Consider the following 17,000-nt stretch of genomic DNA (forward strand, 5'->3'; position numbering starts at 1 on the left):
CCTGCTGGTCCAGGGAAACAAGCCAGCAATATTTCAGTCTCAAAGCTGATTCTCTAACCATTAGGCCATGGCTTCCCTTCCTTGAAAGGGTTGCATTTTTTTTTGTCGTAAATATTTAACAGTTATTCCGTGAAATCGAGTCGTACATGAGCTGATAGCCGACGAGTCATGCAGCACCGAGTTGACTATAAGCCATGTACGACGAGACTGAGTGGAATAACTGTTTTATTCTATCTACATTCACTGGATTTTGAGAAACAGAGCATTTTTATTTTTGTTTTTTTACAAATACAATAAATAGAAACTTTATACAAACATCCAACAAAATCATTTCCGCTTAGAATGTAAACAAACCAGCGAAATGACAGTAGCAATTTGTGAAAAATGCTAAAATAATAATTCTTGAAAAAAAGAGATATGTTCTTACCATCAAATACTTTCATTCTATATTTCATTGTTGTTGGGTTTTTTTGTATTTTTGGGGGGTTTGTTTTCGAGTAGAGTTTTTATTTCATCCTCGGTTGGTTCAGCAACACGCTCCGCCATTTTGTCTTTCTCTACTCACAGTATATGAGCTGATAGTCTAGTAGTAGAGTAGCCAATCAGAGCGCGCGATTGCTCATATCCAGTGAATGTGGATAGAATTAATTGTTATATTCTTGGGAAATACTGTAGCATTGTAAGGGGTGGCATGGTGGTGTTGGCTGGTTTCCCCCAAAGACATGCTATTTCCCATAGGTGTGAGTGTGCAGAAAGGAAGTGGCCACCCTACAGCTACAATTCTGGCCAAGCCAACCGATCATGGTTCGGCAGTGACAACGATGAGCGTTGTAGTAATCTGTTTAGCTTAAACACCAGCAACGTTACTAATTTGTTTGAGCATACGCTTTTATTTTCTGTTCTGAACTAATCAGCCAGTAAGTAGAATGGCCCAACAAGGGGTTGTGATTTTCATAAAACTATATTTTTAAGCACACCTTAGCTGAAGATTTGCCCTTGCATTACTGTCTTCACAGACGCCACCTTTAACATTACATTTCTGCCTTAACAAATGAAGGCTTAAAGTGATTAACCAGGAAATTTTGAAATTACAGGGTTATGAACTGTCATCATTATACATTAATACGTTATAGACGAAAAATTAAGTGGACTTTAGCTTTAAAAAACATGTTAAAGTTGTAACATCAGTCCGTTGGGTCATTTCCCTGGGCGCGGCCGTATTGGATTAGCCAGATACATGGATGTATTAGGAGATGAAAACAAGGGTGGCGCTGTGTGATGGTAGGATTCCGCACGTCTTCTTCATTCCATCCTGGATCTGAGACGTTTGGCCAAGTGGCTTCATCAAGTAAATCGAGAAAACTTAATTACAGGAAAAAGCAGAAAATTGTGCAGTGAGCATTTTACAGAAGATTGTTTTGTGGAGGACTTGGATGAAAAAATCACAGGGAAGAAGCGAGACACGAGGCAGAAACAAGAACTGAAGCCAGACGCAATCCCGACTTTGTTTCACCACAAAACACCGACACCACGACAGCATACCGTGGTCACGCATCAAACGGATAGAAGATAAGCAGGTAAATATTTTTTTAAACAAACAGGAAATAAACTAGCCATTAACTTATTCTGATTCCTTTTCTAATATTGCATTGCCATAATTTTTGTAGAGAAATGCAAACAAATTGACCACGAAGTCACGCTAGACCATAATATTATACTATAGTCTACAACCCCAATTCCAAAAAAGTTGGGACAAAGTACAAATTGTAAATAAAAACGGAATGCAATGATGTGGAAGTTTCAAAATTCCAAATTTTATTCAGAATAGAACATAGATGACATATCAAATGTTTAAACTGAGAAAATGTATCATTTAAAGAGAAAAATTAGGTGATTTTAAATTTCATGACAACAACACATCTCAAAAAAGTTGGGACATGGCCATGTTTACCACTGTGAGACATCCCCTTTTCTCTTTACAACAGTCTGTAAACGTCTGGGGACTGAGGAGACAAGTTGCTCAAGTTTAGGGATAGGAATGTTAACCCATTCTTGTCTAATGTGGGATTCTAGCTGCTCAACTGTCTTAGGTCTTTTTTGTCGTATCTTCCGTTTTATGATGCACCAAATGTTTTCTATGGGTGAAAGATCTGGACTGCAGGCTGGCCAGTTCAGTACCCGGACCCTTCTTCTACGCAGCCATGATGCTGTAATTGATACAGTATGTGGTTTGGCCTTGTCATGTTGGAAAATGCAAGGTCTTCCCTGAAAGAGACTTCGTCTGGATGGGAGCATATGTTGCTCTAGAACCTGGATATACCTTTCAGCATTGATGGTGTCTTTCCAGATGTGTAAGCAGCTGTTCTCTGGAAATATTCCTGACCCCATTTTGTGATTTCCAATACAGAAGCATGCCTGTATGTGATGCAGTGCCGTCTAAGGGCCCGAAGATCACGGGCACCCAGTATGGTTTTCCGGCCTTGACCCTTACGCACAGAGATTCTTCCAGATTCTCTGAATCTTTTGATGATATTATGCACTGTAGATGATGATATGTTCAAACTCTTTGCAATTTTACACTGTCGAACTCCTTTCTGATATTGCTCCACTATTTGTCGGCGCAGAATTAGGGGGATTGGTGATCCTCTTCCCATCTTTACTTCTGAGAGCCGCTGCCACTCCAAGATGCTCTTTTTATACCCAGTCATGTTAATGACCTATTGCCAATTGACCTAATGAGTTGCAGTTTGGTCCTCCAGCTGTTCCTTTTTTGTACCTTTAACTTTTCCAGCCTCTTATTGCCCCTGTCCCAACTTTTTTGAGATGTGTTGCTGTCATGAAATTTCAAATGAGCCAATATTTGGCATGAAATTTCAAAATGTCTCACTTTTGACATTTAATATGTTGTCTATGTTCTATTGTGAATACAATATCAGTTTTTGAGATTTGTAAATTATTGCATTCTGTTTTTATTTACAATTTGTACTTTGTCCCAACTTTTTTGGAATCGGGGTTGTAGTATAGCATGCACTTGTATACCTCCGCCGTTCTCGCGGAAAATTACATCACGCACGATGGAGTTACGGCGGCCTTCCTGATAAAAAAAATAGTCCCGTCTATTTTCAATTCGTTAAGAACAAATTCAACATGCAGCTTTTTTATAAAGGACAGACATAAAGACTGACTTTTAGCTCAATTTATTTATTTGCAAGATATTTTCTTTCAAAGGTCCTGCCCTATTTCTTACACCCTCGTTTTATGGATTCTTATATTTACATCACCGGATATTAATATACTGTCAGCCCTGTGATGACCTGGCGACTTGTCCAGGGTGTGCCCCGCCTCTCGCCCATAGTCAGCTGGGATAGGATCCAGCTTGCCTGCAACCCTGTAGACCAGGATAAGCAGCTACAGATAATGGATGGATGGATATTAATATACAGTTGTGGTCAGAAGTTTACATACACTCATCATGGGCATGAATGTCATGGTAACTTTGGGCTGTTTCCTTAACTGTTCTTTTTCCAGGGTGGAATGATTGTATAGCATACATCTTAAATGACTTCAAAAAAACAAGAATTGAGTACACAAGTTTGAATTTATTTTGGATTTTCTCTAATCCACACAGGGTCAAAATTATACATACACCCCCACTAACACTTGGTTAAATGTCCCTTCGCAAGTTGCACCTCGACCAGATGCTTTGGGTAGCCATCAACAAGCTTCTGGCATAATCCTGGCTGGATATTTGACCGCTCTTCTTGGCAGAATTGGTAGAGTTAATTTAAATTGGTTGGTTTCCTGGCATGGACCCAGCTTTTAAGAGTAGTCCACAAATTTTCAAGAGGGTTGAGGTCAAGGCTTTGGGAAAGCCATTGCAGAAGCTTAATGTTAGCCTGTTTTATCCATTCCAAAACCAGTTTTGATGTGTGTTTGGGATCACTGTCCTGTTGGAACACCCAATTGTGTCCAAGTTTCAACTGTCTAACCATTGATTTGAGGTGAAGTTGAAGAATTTGAAGGTAGTCCTGCTCCTTCTTCATTATTCCATCCACTTTGTGCAATGTACCAGTACCATTGACAGCAAAATAGCCCCAGAGCATGATGCTACCACCACCATGCTTGACAGTTGGGTACAGCATTCTTAGGTTTGAAAGCCTCACCTTTACTCCTCCAAACATACCTCTTGTCACTGTGGCCAAATAACTCAATCTTTGTCTCATCTGACCATAAAACTTTTCTCCAGAAGGCATTTGGCTTGTCCATGTGGGCAGCTGCAAATTTCAGTCGAGCCTGAAGGTGTCGATTTTGGAGCAGGGGTTTCTTTCTTGGTCAGCGCTCTCTCAGTCCATGGTGATGTAAAACTTGCTTCACTGTGGACAGTGACGCTAGTGTTCCAGCAGTTTCCAGTTCATGGCAAGCTTGAGCCTTGGTGGTTCCTGGGTTGTTCCTGAACATCCTAACCAATTTCCTCTCATCTGAGGGTGACAGTTTGGGTCTTCTTCCAGACCTTGCCAAAGTGGTGACACATACGAATAACTTGTACTTGCGTACAATTGTTTGAACTGATGATCTTGGAATCTGCAGTTGTTTAGAAATGGCTCCAAGAGACCTTCCCAACTTGTGTAAATTTACAATTCTCCTTCTTAGATCTTCACTGAGTTCCTTGGACTTTCCCATGGTTCTGAGTATTGGTCAATCCAATGAGTGCTGTCAAACAAATCCTTTTTATGCTGGCAAAGAGAAACTAACAGCTGTAGTCAATCATGATCATTAACGAGAAGTTAATAGGCCTCGGTCTTGTCAAGTTAAAAGATATTGTAGAACTTTCAGCACCACCTTAACAGATTTAAGTGAATGTATACATATTTGAGCCTATATGTATAGTTTTTACCCTGTGTGGATTAGAGAAAATCCAAAATAAATTAAAACTTGTGCACTCAGTTCTTGTTTTTTGAAGTCATTAAAGATGTACACTATACAATCTATAGAACTATACGTACTTTGACCAACACACAATAAAATGGGAAAGTCCAAGGAGCTCAGTGCAGATCTGAGAAAGAGGATCACAGATATACACAACTCCAGAATGTCTCTTGGAGCCATTTCTAAACAACTGCAAATTCCAAGATCAGTTCAAACAATTTTATCCAAGTTATTGTGATGTGTAGTCATTTTGTCAAGCCACTTTGCTTCAAGAAAACCCAAACTGTCACCCTCAGCTGAAAGGAAATTGGTTTGGATGGTCAGGAACAACCTGGGAACCACCATGGCACAGCCCTGCCATGAACTGGAAGCTGATGGATCACTGTCTATAGTTCAGATCACCATGGCCTAAAAGGCTGCTATCCAAGAAATAACCCCCTGCTCCAAAATTGACACCTTCAAGCTTAACTAAAGTTTGAAGCTGACCACACGGACAAAGAAAAAAGCCTTCTGGAGGAAAACTGTATGGTCAGATGAGACAAAGATTGAGTTGTTTGGCCACAATGACCATCATGTACAGAGGGACACTGTACCAGCTGGTGGTGGTGGTAGGATTATCATGCTCTGGGGCTGTTTTGCTGCCTGTCTCAGAGACAGTGTGGGCATTACAGAGATATTACAGTGTTAATACGTGTTGACCGAGTATTGTGTTGAATTCATGCTTTTATTTTGTTTAAAAATGATTTCAAGTTTGTTCTTTAAAAATGAGGTATTGTCCCATGTACCATTTGAAGAATATTCCTTTTTTGTATTAAGAGTTTGTTTGCATACAGGGTCTTAACCAGGGAATTATGGGAAAAACGCCAACAGAGATGTAAACCAGTTACGGACTCATAACTTTTCAAAGAAAGATGGACTCTGCATTCGGTTTATGGCGCTAACGTTGTCACGGTGTTTTTGACTATTCACATTTACACTTTATCAGAGACAGTGAAAGAGAAAATAAATCTTCAAAAAAGGCATCAGTATGAAGCGTGGCCGTTTATTAAACCAATGCAGCTACAGTGACAACGCACCACCAATGTGGCTAAGTAAGTAGAAAAGGCTAGCTTGCAGTTTGAAGCTAACAAATGGACCAGAATAACGGCGTGTAAGAGACGTTTTCAGAGACTGGTCTACTATCAGAGAACGGCGTGGGCTTCAACGTAGCTAAACAACCGGCTTACATCCACACTGCGGCTTCAGAGTTAGTCTACAGCGACTTTCATCGTGAGCTTTCTAAACAGCCAGAGGCTTCAGCAAGCAAACGGACAGCTGCCTTCCACGTTTGCAGAAGAAGACCAGTGCACGTCACCGTATCTCGGCGAGTCCTTGAAGTTTCACGATTCGGCCAAAAGAGAACGACGTTCGCAAGCAGCACGATTGTCTTCATCCCACCTCTACACTACAGTAAGCTAAGCAGTGCGTGGCTTGTCTCCAGGGTCTTCTGACTGATCTTTGGCGTAGCCTACAGTGGACATTGATATCAGGTTTGACCACGCTGCACTGAAGTTTGAGATCATTTGAAACGTATGGACATTTGTAAATTCGAGTGGATAAATATATCAGTTGATAAAACCAGAGACATTGATAGCTTAATGGTTGTTCCTGCATTATTGTTGCATTTTGATTTAATTAGCATTAGTGCTTGCAAACTACCTACATTAAGGGATTTTTGAGTGTATATGGTTACAAGATTATTAGAGCTATATTGAGTTTGACAAAAATTTACACATTATTAATAGTGCTAGATATATTACATTTCTGAGATGTCAGTTCATGGGGAAAAGTCACAAGGTGATAAATTCGAAGAACATACAGAGTCTTCACAACCTGATGACACAGAAAATTTAGAATCTGGCATAGAAGAAGTTCATGCTAAAATAGCTACAGTTCAAGTAGCAAGTCAGGAGCCTGTCTTTGCCACTTCAATAGCAGTAGAGCAAAGAAAATCTGATAGGGAAAGAAAATTAACCCCCAAAATGCTAGAACTAAAGCAACAAGAAACCTGTCAAAGGGAGAGCAAATTCATCAAGCTATATGAACGCTGGAAAAAAGAAGTTAAAACTACACGCGATAAACTTAAAAATGAGTGCACCGAAAACGAGTTAGCCGACATGATGGATGCTGTAGAGGGACTTGAGACGCAAGTTAAAGATGCGTATGAAGATATACGATTGCAATCAGCACCTCCCCCTCAGATTAGAAGAAAGATTGATTCTTGTACAGCGGTAACAGTAGATTTGATGGGTCTATTGAAAGTACGTATGAGTGAAGTGGGTCAAGAGGAGTTTGATGATAAGGCAGAAAATGCTAGACTTCATATGGTGCTTGACAGAGAGTATGCACAGTCTATATTTGAGGCATCAGTGATCGACCATACAGCCCCTAGCCATAAGTCAAGCTGTTCATCAGAGCAGCAGAGCATCACCGCCAAAAGAGCAGAGTATGCTGCGCAGTTAGCTGCAAAAGAAGCAGAAGTACAAATGGAGGATGCAATTGCTGCTCAAAGACAAGAACTTAAAAGACTAGAAAATCAGAGAGATCTGCAAGTAATGGCTGCTAAACTTAGAGTGTACTCCGAAGCTGAAGGTAGCGAAACTCATGACAACGGTAGAGTGGCGCACGTAGAGGCGACTACTGGTCCCTTAGTACCACCTAAGAACATAAAGAGGGAGCAAGCATACAACAATAATGACGAACAAATGAACACTGTCAAAAATGAAGCACTGTTAGTACAAGCCCTACATGATTCAATGGTTTTCACTAGACTTCCTGCTCCCGAGCCCTCCATTTTCTCAGGGGCTCCATTTCATTTCTTAGGGTGGAACACAAGCTTTAAAACATTGATAGAGTGACGATGCACTAACTCAGCAGACAAATTATTTTATCTGCAAAGGCACATTGGTGGTGAGGCACCATCTGTATTAGAATGAACCTTCTTTAGAAAGGATGATGAAGCTTATGACCAAGCCTGGGAGACACTGCAAGCTCGCTATGGTCATCCCTTTGTAATCCAGCGTGCATTCAGAGAAAAACTAAATATCTGGCCAAAAATAGGCTCCAGGGATTCAGTTAAGCTAAGACAGTTCAGTGACTTCTTGTCAGTGTGCAGCAATGCCATGCCACATGTGAAGGGACTGCAGGTGCTGAATGATTGCGAGGCAAGTCAGAAAATGCTTCAAAAGCTACCAGATTGGATTACATCTCGTTGGAATCGTCACGTTACAAAGCAACTACGCCAAGGAGAAGAATATCCTACCTTTAAAGAGTTTGCTGAGTTCATAGCACAGAAAGCAGAAATTGCCTGTAACCCCATGATGTCACTTAATGCTCTAAAACCTGTGGAAGAAAAGTCATCTCGAGTTGTTAAGCGTCCACAGGCTAATGCATTTATCACAGACAAAAAAGCAACAGATAATTCCAATAAGCCAACAACAAATAGGGCCGTAGAGAACAGCTCTAATGGAAAAAATGCATCAGATACATCCTCAAACCCAATCAAATGCACATGCTGTGGAAAAGGTCATTCCACCCACAAATGCCAGATGTTTGCCAGTAAGCCTGTTGAGGATAAGAGACAGTTCATATTTGACAACAGCCTCTGTTTTGGCTGCCTCAGAATTGGGCATAACTCAAAAGACTGCAAACAAAAGGCTACCTGTAAAATATGTAAGAAACATCATCCAACGGCACTACATGAAGACCGTCCAGCGGCAGATAGTGCTCCAAAGGTTATGCAGATCGAGGAGAATACATCTTCCCTTTCTTGCTGTGTAGATAGAAGTGATGGTGGGAGCACATCTATGATAGTGCCCATCTGGATTTCTTCAACAAAGACTCCTGAAACAGAGACACTTGAATATGCCTTACTTGATACTCAGAGTAGCAATACCTTTGTAGATCAAGAGGTGTGTCAAACGATCAAGCAAGTTCAGAGCCAGTCAAGTTAAAGCTGACCACTATGATGGGAAAAGACTCCATTGTTTAGAGTGCAAGAGTTAGTGGTCTTAGAGTTAGAGGGCTCTCATCCAAAAGTTGGGTCAATTTGCCACCTACCTATACCAGAGATTTCATTCCCCTTGAGCACTCCCACACCAAAAACTGCTGAGAGATGGAATCACCTGAAGGGAATAGCTCAGGAAATACCAGAGTTAATGGACTGCAAGGTGGGATTTCTCATAGGCTATGATTGTTCCGGAGCATTAGCACTGCGGCTAGTCATTACAGGAAGAGACGATGAACCATATGCCATCAAAACTGACCTGGGCTGGAGTATTGTCGGAAATTCATCCCAAGGTGCAAAGTCAACAGAGGTAACAGGCCTGTGCCACCGCATAGCAGTCAAAGAACTTCCACCATTGACACCAGCTACCATAATCAGAGCCCTTGAATTTGACTTCAGAGATAGTAACCACCGTGAAAAGAGCATATCACAAGATGACATACAGTTCATGCAGTTGCTGAACAAGACGGTTCACCAAAATGCAGATGGGAACCTGGAAATGCCGTTGCCCTTTAAGACACACCCACATCTACCAGAAAATAAGAGGCTAGCTCTGGTGCAACTGAAGCACTTGAAGAGAAAACCTGATAAAAATCCAAAATTCAAAGATGACTACATTCAATTCATGGAGGGCCTATTCAACGACGGTGATGGAGAAAAAGCTGAAAATGATCTTAAGCCAGGAAATGTGTGGTATATCCCACATCAAGGGGTCTACCACCCTAGGAAGCCAAACAAAATAAGAGTAGTGTTCAACTGCTTGGCTAAGTACGAGGGAACAGTGCTGAACAATCACTTACTGACTGGACCTGATCTAGCAGATGGAATGACAGGCGTTCTATGCAAGTTCCGCAGACACCCTGTCGCAGTCATCTGTGATGTCGAAAAGATGTTTCATAGGTTTCAGGTAAGCCCTGATGACAGAAATTTCCTGCGTTTCCTTCGGTGGGAAGGTGGTGATACGACCTCAGAGCCAAAGGAGTTTCGAATGAAAGTACACCTCTTCGGAGCTGCATCCTCACCTGGCTGTGCAAATTACGGAATGAAATATCTTGCAAGTCAGCATGAAAGAGAGTATCCTGCAGCGGCTGAGTTCATCAAGAAGAACTTCTATGTCGATGATGGCCTAGCCAACGTGAAATCTGAGGGTGCAGCCATCCAGTTAGTGAAAGAAGCACAAAGCCTGTGTGAAAAGGGAAAACTGCATCGCCATAAGTTCATTTCAAACAGCAGAAAAGTCTTAGAGTCAATCCCTGAAAGCGAGCGGGCAGGTGGAGTTCATGATGTAGATCTCAGTCACAGAGAGTTTCCCATTCAGACAGTGTTAAGAGTAAGGTGGAGCATAAGCAGTGACAATTTCTCCTTTAAAGTCAGCCTGGATGAAAAACCAGCGACACATCGGGAAATCCTTTCCACTATAGCCTCTGTTTTCAACCCCCTGGGCTTTCTAGCTACCTTTCTGCTGCTGGGGAAGAAAATACTGCAGGAGGTGTGCCAGAAAGGAGTGGGATGGGATGAACCACTGCCGAGAGAATTAGTGCCACGATGGGATAACTGGCTGAAGGATCTGGAAAACCTGCCAAGTCTTCACATACCAAGATGCTTCACTCCTACTGATGTTGGAAAGATCCAAAGAACCGAACTGCATCACTTTTCAGATGCGAGCTGCAATGGCTATGGCCAGGCTTTGTATATCCGAGTTGTAGGCGAGAACAAAGTGCACTGCTCTTTAATCATAGGTAAGGCTAGGGTCTCACCCACCAAAATCATAACCATACCTAGGCTAGAATTGGCAGCTGCAGTGGTCTCCTCAGTAGTCAGCAGCATGTTAAAAGAAGAGCTAGAGCTTCATGTTAATGAAGAATATTTCTGGACTGACTCCCAAGTGGTCTTGGGCTACATTAACAATGAAGCCCGCAGGTTCCATGTCTTTGTCGCAAATAGGGTACAGAGAATCAAAGAAATAACTGATCCTTCCCAGTGGTGCTACGTCGGCACTGATCAAAATCCAGCTGACCACACCTCCAGAGGCCTCAGTGTGACCAAGCTGATTAATTCAAACTGGCTTACTGGTTCAGAGTTCATGTGGAAAAGGGAGATAGTTACACCAAAGTTATCCCCAGAGCTCACGGTGGGAGACCCTGAAGTAAGGACTACACAGATTTTACACACACAAGTAGAGAATGAGGAACGTTTTCTAGACAGGTCTGAGCGATTTTCAAAATGGCATACTGCCTTAAACGCTGTAGCTTGGATCCAATGGCTAGTAAAAAGAACAAAACAGACAGGTCCCATCAGTGTTGAAGAGAGAAGAAAGGCCAGTCTAGCGCTCAAAAAACTGGCACAAAATCATGCTTTTGAAGAGGAAATACAATTACTGAGCAATGGCAAACTGCCATGTAGCCATCCGTTATACCAGCTCGACCCAGTGTTGCAAGATGGTGTTCTAAGGGTGGGTGGGAAATTAAAAAATGCCACCCTACCTCTCAATCTGAAACATCCAGTAATTTTGCCTAGAGATGGAGTGATTACACACCTTATTTTGGATTACTGTCATGGAAAAACACAACACCAGGGCAGAGGACTAACTCTAAATGAAGTCAGAGCAAATGGATATTGGATTGTCAGTGGCAGCAAAGTTGTGGCAAGCCACATCAAACAGTGTGTCTCATGTAGGAAAGCTCGCAGACCAACAAAACCACAAAAGATGTCAGATCTACCTGATTATCGTGTTGACCCGTCTCCGCCATTCTCTTACTGTGGAATGGACTGTTTTGGACCATTTCATGTTAAACAAGGTCGTAAACAGCATAAGAGATATGGCCTCATTTTCACTTGTCTGTCATCAAGAGCAATACATATAGAGATGTTAGACGACATGACAACAGATTCTTTCATAAATGCCCTGCGATGTTTTATTGGTTTTCGTGGAACAGTAAGACAAATTTTATCTGATCGGGGACAAATTTTGCTGGAGCGAAAAATGAACTGACAAAGGCTCTGATGGAAGTAGACAAAGAGTGACTAGCCACTTACCTGGCTCAAAAGCAGTGCGAGTTCATAATGAATGTGCCTAATGCCAGTCGCATGGGAGGAGTATGGGAACAGCAAATTAGGACAGTAAGAAGCGTCCTAAGCTGTGTTCTTTCACAGAGTAGTGGGCGTTTGAATGACTTTTCTTTGAGAACATTCCTTTACGAAGCAATGTCAATCGTAAATAGCCACCCACTTACCGTACCACTGATAGCATTAATGATCCCAACGCTCTAGAACCACTTACCCCGAACCATTTACTTACCATGAAGGCCACTGTTCCACTTCCTCCTCCAGGAAAATTTGTAGCAGAGGACCTGTACGCCAAGAAAAGATGGCGCAGAGTCCAGTACCTGGCTGAGCAGTTTTGGGGAAGATGGAGGAAAGAGTATTTGGCAAGCATTGCACTCAGACAGCGCTGGCATTCTCCTAGGCAAAATGTAAAAACTGGAGATATACAACCCCAATTCCAAAAAAGTTGGGACAAAGTACAAATTGTAAATAAAAGTGGAATGCAATGATGTGGAAGTTTCAAAATTCCATATTTTATTCAGAATAGAACACAGATGGCATATCAAATGTTTAAACTGAGAAAATGTATCATTTAAAGAGAAAAATTAGGTGATTTTAAATTTCATGACAACAACACATCTCAAAACAGTTGGGACAAGGTCATGTTTACCACTGTGAGACATCCCCTTTTCTCTTTACAACAGTCTGTAAACATCTGGGGACTGAGGAGACAAGTTGCTCAAGTTTAGGGATAGGAATGTTAACCCATTCTTGTCTAATGTAGGATTCTAGTTGCTCAACTGTCTTAGGTCTTTTTTGTCGTATCTTCCGCTTTATGATGCGCCAAATGTTTTCTATGGGTGAAAGATCTGGACTGCAGGCTGGCCAGTTCAGTACCCAGACCCTTCTTCTACGCAGCCATGATGCTGTAATTGATGCAGTATGTGGTTTGGCATTGTCATGTTGGAAAATGCAAGGTCTTCCCTGAAAGAGACGTCGTCTGGATGGGAGCATATGTTGCTCTAGAACCTGGATATACCTTTCAGCATTGATGGTGTCTTTCCAGATGTGTAAGCTGCCCATGCCACATGCACTAATGCAACCCCATACCATCAGAGATGCAGGCTTCTGAACTGAGCGCTGATAACAACTTGGGTCATCCTTCTCCTCTTTAGTCCGAATGACACGGCGTCCCTGATTTCCATAAAGAACTTCAAATTTTGATTCGTCTGACCACAGAACAGTTTTCCACTTTGCCACAGTCCATTTTAAATGAGCCTTGGCCCAGAGAAGACTTCTGCGCTTCTGGATCATGTTTAGATACGGCTTCTTCTTTGAACTACGAGTTTTAGCTGGCAACGGTGGATGGCACGGTGAATTGTGTTCACAGATAATGTTCTCTGGAAATATTCCTGAGCCCATTTTGTGATTTCCAATACAGAAGCATGCCTGTATGTGATGCAGTGCCGTCTAAGGGCCCGAAGATCACGGGCACCCAATATGGTTTTCCGGCCTTGACCCTTACGCACAGAGATTCTTCCAGATTCTCTGAATCTTTTGATGATATTATGCACTGTAGATGATGATATGTTCAAACTCTTTGCAATTTTACACTGTCGAACTCCTTTCTGATATTGCTCCACTATTTGTCGGCGCAGAATTAGGGGGATTGGTGATCCTCTTCCCATCTTTACTTCTGAGAGCCGCTGCCACTCCAAGATGCTCTTTTTATACCCAGTCATGTTAATGACCTATTGCCAATTGACCTAATGAGTTGCAATTTGGTCCTCCAGCTGTTCCTTTTTTGTACCTTTAACTTTTCTAGCCTCTTATTGCCCCTGTCCCAACTTTTTTGAGATGTGTTGCTGTCATGAAATTTCAAATGAGCCAATATTTGGCATGAAATTTCAAAATGTCTCACTTTCCACATTTGATATGTTGTCTATGTTCTATTGTGAATACAATATCAGTTTTTGAGATTTGTAAATTATTGCATTCCGTTTTTATTTACAATTTGTACTTTGTCCCAACTTTTTTGGAATCAGGGTTGAAGTCATAGTGAAGGAGGAAGGAATTCCTCGCAGTTAGTGGAGACTTGGAAGAGTAACAGATGTATGTAAAGACAAAGATGGCCTGGTAAGAAAGGACTCAGTGCAAATAGGAAATAGGAGTCTAGACAAAAAGGGTCAAAGGCTTACTAATCCATCAATACTTGCGTGTCCCATTCATAAATGAGTTGTACTCATAGAAAGCAAATGAAATGTTTCTCTGTAGTTCATTTAAAACCCACATGTGCAGCTAAAATGGGGGTATTGGGCAGGCTATGAGTTAAAAGTCTCACAGATGTCCATGACTGATTAAGGAATTACTAGATTTATTTGTAATGTATCATAAATCATAGTAACTGGTGGGAGTGTAACTGTCTCAGAGACAGTGTGGACATTACAGAGATATTACAGTGTTAATATGCGTTGACAGAGTATTATGTATTGAATTCATGTTTTTATTCTTTGTTTAAAAATGACTTCAAGTTTGTGCATTAAAAATGAAGTATTGTCTCAAGTACCATTTGAAGAATATTCCTTTTTTGTATTAAGAGTTTGTTTGCATACGGGGTCTTAACCAGGGAATTATGGGAAGAGCGCCAACAGAGATGTAAACCAGTTACGGACTCATAACTTTTCAAAGAAAGATGGACTCTGCATTCGGTTTATGGCGCTAATGTTGTCACGGTGTTTTTGACTATTCACGTTTACACTTTATCAGAGAGAGTGAAAGAGAAAATAAATCTTCAAAAAAGGCATCAGTATGAAGCGTGGCCATTTATTAAACCAGTGCAGCTACACTGCCAGTGGAACTGGTTCATTGCACAAAGTGGATGGAATAATGAAGAAGGAGGACTACCTCAGAATTCTTCAGCATAAACCATCAGAAACTTGAACACGACTTGGGACTTACAACAGGACAATAAACCCAAACACGCATCAGAGCTGGTTGTGGAGGATGAAGCAGGCTAACATTAAGCTTAAAACAAGCCCTGACTTCAACCCGATTGAAAATATATGGGCCGTGCTTATAAGTCGAGTCCATGCCAAGAAAAAAACCACATTTAATTGAATTCTACCATGAAGAGTCGTGAAATATCCAACCAGAATTCTGCTAGAAGCTTGTTCATGGTAAATAAAAATGTTTGGTCAAGGTGAATCTTGCGAAGAGACATTTTACCCAAATATTAGGTGTGCTGTATGTATATTTTTGACCCTGTATGTATAATTTTGACCCTGTGTTGATTTCAGAAAATCCAAAGAAAATTAAAACTTCTCATCTCATTATCTCTAGCCGCTTTATCCTGTTCTACATGGTCGCAGGCAAGCTGGAGCCTATCCCAGCTGACTACGGGCGAAAGGCGGGTACACCCTGGACAAGTCGCCAGGTCATCACAGGGCTGACACATAGACACAGACGACCATTCACACTCACATTCACACCTACGGTCAATTTAGAGTCACCAGTTAACCTAACCTGCATGTCTTTGGACTGTGGGGGAAACCGGAGCACCCGGAGGAAACCCACGCGGACACGGGGAGAACATGCAAACTCCGCACAGAAAGGCCCTTGTCAGCCCCGGGGCTCGAACCCGGACCTTCTTGCTGTGAGGCGCCAGCGCTAACCACTACACCACCGTGCCGCCCGCACCAAATTCTAGTGTGTTTTTTTAAAAGATATATGCTGTACATTCTGCCACAGAAAAAGAACAGTTCAGAGAAATTACTGAAAGCCCAAATATTGCCATGACATTCATATCCAAAATTGCATTCATCTCACTGTATGTACAGTAAACTTCTGACCACAACTGTAAATATACTACTTCATCCTAACAAAATGTGTACTGGTTGAATTATTTCATCAGATAATCAAAGTGTTTTTTAATTCTGTGTCTCTTGGAACATAATACGACTACATTGCTGACTGCATGACTGACACATGTAATCTGTCCTGCTGCCTTTTCATTATGTGCTGTTTCAGAAAGAGAGATCTTATTAAACCTTCACACGCAAACTCCATCTTTATGTAGCATTTGTGAGTATTTAGTTATAAGGCCACTACGTGGGTTAGACTGACAACAGTACTCCTGTTCAGCACTTGGGGCTGCTCAAGTCCCATTAATGACATACTGAATGGTTTGACCGTGAGCTCGTGTTTTCTCCTGAGTCATGATGCTCAAGCTCCTGTGTTTATGCTCAACACACTCACGGTGACAGCCATACTGCAGCCATAGCGTGTACACACGAAACAAGCTGCACAGTTTTCAAAGCCAGCAGCACACCAATCAAGTGCAGCACAAGGTTGAATGATTCCAGAAAGGTTATGGGACGCAAGGGACGATCTGATGAATGTATGTGATTATATTTGTTATTCCACTTGAATCAAAATGTTAGGAGTTTTTTGTTGTCTTTGAAAGATGTATTCCAATCAGAGACAGATGAGAGTGAGTGATTTGGAGATTTAGGGACGGTATCCTGAGAATAGATGACAAGGGGGGAAAGAGAGAGGGGGGGATGCAATCAGAGAGAGAAGCTGACTTAAATTGCTGTCTCTGACGACCTTCACTCCAGCAGGCACCATTTTTATTCCTTAAAATCAACATGAAGGAAATATTTTAAGTGTTTGCCAGTGTGTTACCCTGTTTTCCTGATTGACAGTGACGGCACAAAATCTCATCTCATTATCTGTAGCCGCTTTACCCTGTTCTACAGGGTCGCAGGCAAGCTGGAGCCTATCCCAGCTGACTACGGGCGAAAGGCGGGGTACACCCTGGACAAGTCGCCAGGTCATCACAGGGCTGACACATAGACACACAACCATTCACACTCACATTCACACCTACGGTCAATTTAGAGTCACCAGTTAACCTAACCTGCATGTCTTTGGACTGTGGGGGAAACCGGAGCACCCGGAGGAAACCCACGCGGACACCATGCAA

General features: G+C 41.8%; 1 protein-coding gene across 1 annotated transcript in view; it reads right to left on the reverse strand.

The window, feature by feature from the left end:
* pak5 (p21 protein (Cdc42/Rac)-activated kinase 5) overlaps positions 1-17,000 on the reverse strand; it is a 118,140-nt gene that overhangs the window by 58,990 nt on the left and 42,150 nt on the right. The window lies entirely within an intron of this gene.

This window comes from Neoarius graeffei, chromosome 3 (genome assembly GCF_027579695.1).
Source record: "Neoarius graeffei isolate fNeoGra1 chromosome 3, fNeoGra1.pri, whole genome shotgun sequence".
NCBI lineage: Eukaryota > Metazoa > Chordata > Actinopteri > Siluriformes > Ariidae > Neoarius > Neoarius graeffei.